A 9,502-nucleotide genomic window follows, 5' to 3' on the forward strand; every position below is an offset into this window, starting at 1 on the left:
AAACAAGCTCTTAGAAAAGCTTAGAAAAGGTGGCACGAATGCCCACCATGAGTAACACTACCTTTGACTGAGTTTGATGAAAGTTGATTAGGTTCTTGTCAGAAGGAGAACAAGGCACAAGGAGGTTGTTGGAGATGTTAAAGGCAAACTGATGATCTCTGAGTTCCTGGCCGGCTCATAACAAACCATGACTATCATAACGTTTTGATCAATGTCCAAGAAACCTGTCGCCATAGCTTAGCAGATTCTAACATACCCATGGAAGTAATGACCAAGATAAAGATCACATCTGACGTAAACCTCAAGGCAATTTTAGGCATGTGTACAGGCCATGTGGGAAAATACAGAGTCTGAGGGAATCACATGATGTACAGATGTAGTACTGCGTTTATCTGGACATCGCAGAACCACCGGGTCCTGATGTAAATACTTGATGTATAATGACTTCAACATCAGAGAACAGATGTAAAATCTCAGAAGATGAAAACCACCTAATGGAGTCAACATTTTCAGGAACTTGGCCTTATTTATGTGATTTTTAATGAATGACCCATTGATGTGAAAGGGTTTTTTTCTATTTGTGTAATCCCGGAAAAGCTCAGTGTGTAATAGTAATATTTCAAATCATCAGGCAATCACAGCTGTAATATATATATATATATATATATATATATATATATATATATATATATATATATATATATATATATATATATATATATTTGATGTAAAATATGACATAATGTCTTATGCAATAGTGGCATACTTGAACGAGGTGCTTCCTTTGACACTGGATTTTCTTTGAAAAGCTGTCCAGCAGGGTAGACTGTAAGCAGCTCTTTGCACTGTGATGCTTCCTGGAGCAAGGAGAGGAGCAGACAAGGGAAATAAATGGCTGTTCTCTGTACCTGTCTGGGTTCTTAGCCTCTGATCTGTGAAATCTCCCATCATGCCTTGCAGACAGTAATCAGTCATTGCTCAAGGCTGTTGAGGCCCTCTGAACAGGTGAAGGCCACCCAATCACAACTGTAAAGGATTATGTTGGTTCTTCTCTCAACTCACAAATTTTCCAGACCCCCAGGTCCCATTTCTGCAAAAGGAAGTGAAAGGATTTACCAGTTTGACAACAGTTTTGACACTAATTAGCAGGGAAACAGCTTGGAAATGAAAAAGGCTTTGACAAGTCTCTGATTTCAAAGGTTAAAAAAAAAAAGACTCAGACTTTGTTTAGTGTCAGTAGACATAAGGCACATTCACATATAACATACACAAAATAAGCCCATCAAAAACAAATCAGAGAGAACAGAACAGTAAGGTTCTAAGACGCTTGTGCACTGACAGATCAGGCAGCAGACATTGCCAGCAAAGTTGTTCAAAAAGAGAGGTGGAGAAATTAGAGAAACACACAAATGTACAGGCTGAATTTAAGAAAGCAAATTTGACTTTTTTTCCCCCAACATTTAACAAATAGAGCACCACTAATAGAACGCCTGATGTTTCATGCATAGACATAAGAACATAACCTGATTTGGTTTTTCAAAAACAAGCACATGGAGACTTTCCCGTCTCACTGAATGTCAAGAGAAGTTAATGGAAATGTATGTGCTCCGATTGTACAAGATAATGCTGTCAGGTATCCCATCAGTCCATCTGTACGCGAGTGCAGGCAGGAGCACAGGTCACTGTAATTCCCCAAAGCAGAGTGGCGGTATAAGTCTCGCTGTTTGTGCCTTAAGGACAACAAATAGTTTTTATAGTCAACTGAAAAAACCTCAAGGCCACCTTAGAGTGTATCAAGTTAAGTCGGGTCAATAAGAATGGGCAGCAACTCTATGCCTTCGTCTGTCTTCCAGCACTGTGCTGAAAGGTTTATCAGGTGAGGAAATCTAAAGGTAAATCTACTGCTGATGAAACTATACCATGTGTTCTCTGGTTCCGTACTCACTCCTTACAGGACCGAGTAGAGCTTTCATGCAGGGGTTAAAAGCTGGTGTTGCAAGCACCTTTCAGCGCCTTCTGATTCAGTGCACATTTACTGGGCTCTGCTACACAGGTATTACTCTGTAGGAAGGGTTAAAAGCAAAGGCATGTTTCTGTCATCAGGGTTGTACAACTGGGATTTGTGGTCCAGCTGTTATAACACATAAATGTTTGTGATATTGTGAGAAAAACAGTGCATCATCTGGCGGTGATCAGACTCACAATGAGTTAAAAGGACTACATTTTAAAGGTAGAGTCTGCAGCATTTTCCTCAAAGAACAAAATATAAACATACAAAATTCATCTGGATCAATCATCACTTATGGGTCGCTGTCGTCTGCCTGTTTTTCAATTAAGTTGTTATGTCTGGATGTTTCTGGGCGGGAAATGGGTGCGGCAATGGCAGCACGCAGGTGAGGCTGGGGGTGGATGAAACACCGTGGCTAGAAAAATTCATTCCTGAGAAAATGGCAGATGCACACAGGGAAGTGAGGAAAAGGAAATACAGCCCTAATGAGGCGAAACGGCATGCAGATAACATTCATTCCACAACAAGAGTGGATCTCGGTTAGGCTTTGACCCGCTTTCAAGCACTGAAGGAGAAACTGGGGATGAAGAGTGATGTGGAGTCAACCTGCTTTCCACTGGACAAGTAGGTGGTGAGCGCTCATGCTAGCCAGAATTTAGTTTGTCCTAGGTAGCATTTAGCTTGTCCTAGCTGGTGTTTAGTTTGTCCTTGCAGGCATTTAGGGCGTGCTGCCCTCTTTAAGATTTTCCAAGCCAGCATTCAGCTTGGCCTAGCTGGTGTTTAGTTTGACCTTGCAGGCATTTAGGGCGTGCTGCCCTCTTAAGATTTTCCAAGCCAGCATTCAGCTTGTCCTAGCTGGTGTTTAGCTTGTACTCGCTGGTGTTTAGCATGTGCTAGCTGACAGTTAGCTTGTGTTAGCTAGCAGTTCAGGTGTGCTAGCCAGTTGGCGATAGGTAAATTACTGGGCTGGGTGGAATTGTCTATTTTGTCCAGGACGGGGGCCACACATTGGTAACGTCGGGTCCACAAGGGGCCCAGTTTGTATATACTGTATGTGTAAAAGTTACAACAAACCATCATATGGACTCTACCTTTAACTTCCCCACAGTAAGATATCTGAAAATGGGCTGAGACAAGTTAATGAGATTAATATTTCCTTCCACAGCAAAAGCTCAGGAAAGCGAAAACTGGCTGTAACATGTCAGTGAGTTGTACACAAGAAAATACATTCATTTTGTGTTTTTTATTAAGTTGGTCTCCATGTGAACTCAGTGAGCTGGTTTTAAACAAAACTGAAAAATGATAGTCCCTGCTCACCACAATCTTTATATGTCACAGCAAGTAAACACAGGTGCAACCAGTATAAATGAATTAGAGTCTTGTTCTGTTTAGTGTCACCGCTATTCCAGTCGGCCAGCATGCACAACACCGCAGCCCCGGCCCACCTAAATGGAGGGGGACCGTTATTAATGTCATCAACTACACCTGTGTTTACCCTGCAAAGACATGTGAAAATAACTGCGTTGAAAAGGATGTATTGTTTTGCGTATAATATAGAAGATAATAAATATAAACAGCTAGACTGATATGATGCAGCAGCTGGGGAAACATGATGAAGAATATAACCACAAGAAAACCATCAAAGAAGGCGAAAATGGACTATCAGGGGTGAGATTGTAACGCACAATAAAGCATGAATGGGTGATTGCAAGGACGGATATTTCCACTTCATGTGACTTACAATAATAAACTGAAGCAGAGAACTGTCTTGAGATAATGTTTCGTCCATATGGCTGAAATGTTAAAGCCATCAAACATGTTCCCACGGGTTTTCATTACTACTGCAAAAGTTAACAACATACTGCCAACAAAATGGAAAAATCATGACAACACAAAGCCAAAATAATGACTCTATTTCCCCCAGGCTAAAATGACATGCTACTCGCATGTGTTAGTTGTTTTTGTAAATGTATAGTACCTTCATTGCCTCCTGCTAATATTGTTTCTTACCTCAACCTTACAATTCCTCTGCTCTATGCTCACTCAACCTTATATCTCATTAAACATTCAAAGGGCCATTAATAATACAGAACGTTGAAAATCTAAATATCGAAGAGTTCAGACTTCCTGACCATAAAAAATCATGTTAGTCTGACAGAACCAGGCTGTGAGAAATGGCGTACTTGAAGGGTCAGCTCACACAAATCAAAATCTAATTTGTGGTGAGATGTAGACAAGCGGGCAGTTGTATTTCACTGCTGTTACTTCCTGAAGTTACCACGCGAGCATAGTTTCCCACCTCAGCTATGCCGATGTCCCTGATGAAACTACTGAAATAGGATGTCCTAGAAAATGGAGGAATTCCCAGAGCAGGTGCATCCAGTGTAGTAGTTTGTCGGCTCCAAGACGCCGTTACAGCCTCCCGTGTGTCTTCTGTTTCCACTGACCTTGGTGATGTGGACCCTTCTCAGGGGTCAGGTGACAGGGGCAGAGTTCTGGAAGAGGGTCTCACCATGTTTGTCAGAAGTTATTTTTCTTAAAGACAGCTCCAACTTGGGACTTCGCTGGCATGACTGCTGCCTGCCGTGCGACTTATGCGGTAGCTTGTACCATCAGGTACCCAGCAAAAACCAAACTTCCCACTGGAAACAAAACATTACTACGATGACTTCTCAATGTAATTGTTTATGTGTCGTCGACTGTATGAGCTTTCCAAAGTTAATAAAATGACTTTTTTTATTGCTCTCGTTCTGCTTTAAAAAAAAAAGAAAGAAAAAAAGGTTCCAAGGATTTTACCATTACGTTGGTCATCTCTTTCTAATGTGAAAACATGTCTCTGGAACGCTAGAGGAGAAGACATGATGGTCGAGGAGGGTGTTGTCTCCAAAATCCCCCGTAGGTGTTGAGCTGGGTCGCTACTTAGCAACACTAACCTATTCACTCAAAGACTCTGTTTTTATTCAACCAACATTTTCGAGCGAGACCTTCATTATCATGTCGTAACGTGATTGTGTGGTGACATTGAGTCAGACTGCGTGGACAGCAGGGATGCATGGAACAAGCGAACAAAGAAACTTTGTATAAAAGCAGGAGTACGTGTTCTTCCGCTGGCACCAGAGGCAAGAAGCCTTCATCACCCTCACATGTAAATCCTGTCTTACTCTTAACGCTTTGGTGGCAGGGGGATTATGTTGCTGCCTACAGGCAATTACTCTGTTTCTTATTATGTACATTTTGCTTTTTTATATGCTTCATTCAGTTGTAATCCTTTACAACGGTTAATTCTTGAAAGGGGAAAACAAAACATCTAAATAAGCTTTGCTCAAATGCTGGATATCCCCTCCAACCAACATATGGGGTGTGGACCCAGGGCAAATATATATATATATATATATATATATATATATATATATATATATATATATATATATATATATATATATATATATATATATATCTTTGTGTCTTTCCATCTTCTTATTTGTGGTGCTGCCGGTTTCAGACAGTTATTGGTCTTAAAATAAAAAATAGATATATCTATCAGTGTATTGAGAGAGTGTCTGAGGTGTAAGTATCAATTGTTCACGTCCCAAAAAGGAGTTAGCGTTGAAATGTTGTGTCTTTAACGTCCTGCATTTCAGTCCAATAGTGGCTCCATACCAGATAAGAGAAGAGAATACGTGTGTCTGGCCTCTAACTTCCCTCCCTCCTCGCCAACAACTTGGCGTTATGTGCTGTTTGAACAACAGGTGTTTAAACACAGGAAAAAGCATTCGTGAATTTTCCAGGGTTACTGTCTGACTTTCCATGTGAGGTTTAGTTTCAGCGGTTTAGTTTCAGCTTTCAGGTTCGTTTGGTGACATTGCTGCGTTTTTATGTTAACAATCACAATAAATGAAAAACAACGCTGAAATCCGGAAGATGTATGAATGCTGTAAGCTGAGCACAAACTCAAATGCCAGTTCAAGTCCATGCTTAAAATGACTCTACAGGCAACTGATGCAAAAGGAATCTTACATTCTCCGGAACACAATAAGTCAAAGCAACTGCTGAGCTTCATGACAGCTGATAAATATGGAAAAAACACAGTCGGTAAAAGCACGATAAAATCCCAAAGGCCTGAGTAGATCAAACAGTATCTGTACCAACTCGCCGGTTTCTTACTTCAGCGCCATTACTCCAGTTGTTTCTTCGTCAGAACGATGACATCATTTTCCAAATGTTTTTAACGTGTACGTGTTATATAACGCGCCTGCCAGCAGAATTGGTTCTGCTACAAGCAATGGTCCAGTTTTTCTGCGCATAAGCTGCATAAAAGCCAAACATGGCACTCCTGAGGACATTTGCGAGATGATGTTACAGATTAGCAATCAATAACAGACACCGTCCCTCAATTTACACTTGAAAGAACTCGCCAGATGGTGTAATTGCTCAGACAAGCATGATTTTCCACCCAACTTGTGACAGCGCTGTCTCTTTGTTTAGATGGGCTGCTGACCACAAGCACATGCTATTCCTTATGGGAAGCCATAGTACATGCGATGTGTTTTTGATCATATGTCATAATGGACAAAGAAGAGATTTGAGGTAACCACAGTCATCCCACATGGAGGCAGATTGAAAAATAATCTATTTTGAACACGAAGGATTACATGGAGCACCGATGAGCAGCCTGACACTGTGTTTTTGTTAATTTGGCTGTAAAAAGTTTCCATTTTGTGCAATAATATGTGAGACTTTTAATGCAAATTGGATCCTTGGAGCATCTTTGCGAGTCTGCATCAGCCTTGGTGTCAGACTCCCTCTAAAAGCAATCGAACCAAGTTTCTCCCTCCTCTTGGTGCATGTGTGGACTGACAGCACATCTCAACATCTGAGAGTCCTGCTGACTGCGTTCTTCTCCTGGCTCGTCCCCAGACTGCTGCTCCAGCTGTTAAGAGCAGTCCAGCTGGGATAATTGCCCCCCCTGTCCACCTTTCCTGCCATTCACGCAGCCTGAAAGCTCCGCTCCGCGCATGCAGGGGGACACGAACGTGGCAGCTCTTCTTCTGTTTGGCCTCTCATCCTCACAGACATTAATTTTCATGCCACAGACGGTTAGGACTGGGTAATGATGACATCTGTCACTGCGAGCTAGGGTGTCTTGGAGGACATAATAGAAGAAGGAGAAATGGAAATTAGTCCACGCAGAATGACAGCAAATTGTGTTAGTTACTTCCTCCGGGAAAAAAAAAAATGTAAATGCCAGCAAATGGCCAGTTTGAAGCAAATGAAAAGGTCTACTCGTACAATTGATAATGTGTTGTGCATTTTTATATCATGACATCCAGGTTTTGCCGGAATGTAATCTGTATTGTGTTCCTCTCTATGATCGCGCTATTTAATCCATCGTCCAGGTCACGGAAAGCAAAGTCAGTGAAGTGCGTGAAACCTAAATCCATGTGGATCTTGCTGATAAATACTCCATTTATATGCAAATAATGTGCCTAAATCTGTTGCACTGAATGTGTTCCTTTGATTGGTGCCACAGGACATAGTGACCTACAAATAATGAAAACATGCGATCATTTCAACCTCCCAGCAAGATAGAAGAAGAAGAAAAAATCCCTGCAAATATGGAAGTAATTTGACAACCTCCCAACATCTAAGGACGCTTTGATTTCAGCAGACATACTAGCCGTCCATTATTCCAAGGACACATGGAGATAGAGTGACCCCCCCCCCTCCACACACACACACACACACACACACACACACACACACACACACACACATCCTTGCATGCAGAACCAATGCAGAACAAATTTTCATTGTGTTAAAAGTAAGTCTGCTCCTTTGGTTCTTTAAAAGCAGAGGGAACAATGATTGCAGTTGTTTGTGGTGAGTGAGGTATTGTTCCAAATGATACACGCTGGCGACAGACTTCTGTTCTTTATGACTTTTGGACTGTATATATTTATCATAACAAAACCCACTGTTAATGCCCTTTTATTCTCTCCCAGCCTCTCTGATCAGAAGTGGGCAGTCCTTGAGTGGGAATCTTTTCAAACATACTCTGAGACACATCATTCACAAGAGCTCACACTCGGCCACCAACATTATCTGACATTAGCCATCTATAATGTTCCCACTCAGAGACTACCTACATGCTCTCACGCACCAGTATCGTGCCGAGGCTTTGAGAGCTCCAGCCCCAGGCAATGGGTGCTAGAAGGTGTCCCAGCTCTCAGTCCTGCACCCAAAACCGCCAACATTTGGGGTGGGGGTGGGGGTGGGTGGGAGCAAAAGTGCCTTCTACACTTTAAATAATCTGCTCTGTTAAATACGTTGGGAATTATTTCAGTTGTAAGCACTGATGCCTCTCAGCAGGACGGTTGTGGGTCTGAGTCCCAGCCCTCCCAGGTCCTTTTGTCTGAAGTTCTACCTGTGTTTATTTATTTTTATATCTATGTACAATGAAGACTTCTAATTCCGTCGAAGTCCCCCACCTCATGAGAATGATTCCATGTCACTGAACAGCCTCACACAGACTCTTAGCCTCTCTCCCACAATTTTAGCATTTTGAAAAATAATGCAGTGGGCGGAGTCAGGCTCTGACCAGGAGGTGAAATCATGAGTCATTATCTTCCAAACTTAGTCATTTTAGTGTTGCGTCATGTGAATCTTCCCACCACAGCTAAAAACACTGAAACTGTGGGAAATAATTGTTTGCTGAGAAAAACCCTCACAATAGGGTCAGCCATGTTTGCTCACATCACTTACAGCAGAGGCATGGCGGTGATGACCAGGAGGATCAGACCAACAATTACAGCCAGCAAAACCAGTTTCACTGCACATTTCCCAGGCAATTAGAATTAGACAAAACCAAATTTTAATCCCAACCCCAATGATGTTTGTCTATCTCTTTAACTAAATGATGGGTTTATACTTATTCCCTAATTAGACACATTGTGTGTACTAGCTTTAATTACAAATATGGATTTTCAAGCCCAAGCTATGGCAAGTTGTGTCACAATGTTTGTTTTAAATATATATATATATATAAAATGCAACTGCCAGTGGGCCATCATGTATAACATGTTAATTTCCCTGCAGTGGAGACTTGATTTCTGCCATTTGGTGGGGAAAATGTGGCTATATCATATCAGGCAAAGATCCAACATGGTGCATCCCTACTTTCTTTTATCCCACCCCTTCTCATCGTAGCACATCATGACGAGGCCCTGCTCTGGGCAAGATGCAGCTAATTATCAGGAGAAGAATGTGACTACACTTTCATGTCTTCAGTCTCTGTTTGGCTTTCACACCAACAGTATAGCAGACCGAGTAGAACGCATGATTACTGTAGTAGATGAGGTGTTGGCCTTCTCTCCGCTCTCCATCAGGATTTCTGCTGTTTGTCGTCGACTGCAGCTCCCTAGAGTCCTTGCTGCTCTCACAGGAGCTTCTATGTCAGCACAGTAAACCCATTCAATCCTTTACTTTCAACAATCC

The sequence above is a fragment of the Aulostomus chinensis genome, chromosome 3, assembly GCF_037954235.1.
Source record: "Aulostomus chinensis isolate RoL2024-O1b breed Wild chromosome 3, RoL_Achi_v1.0, whole genome shotgun sequence".
NCBI classification, from domain to species: Eukaryota; Metazoa; Chordata; class Actinopteri; order Syngnathiformes; family Aulostomidae; genus Aulostomus; species Aulostomus chinensis.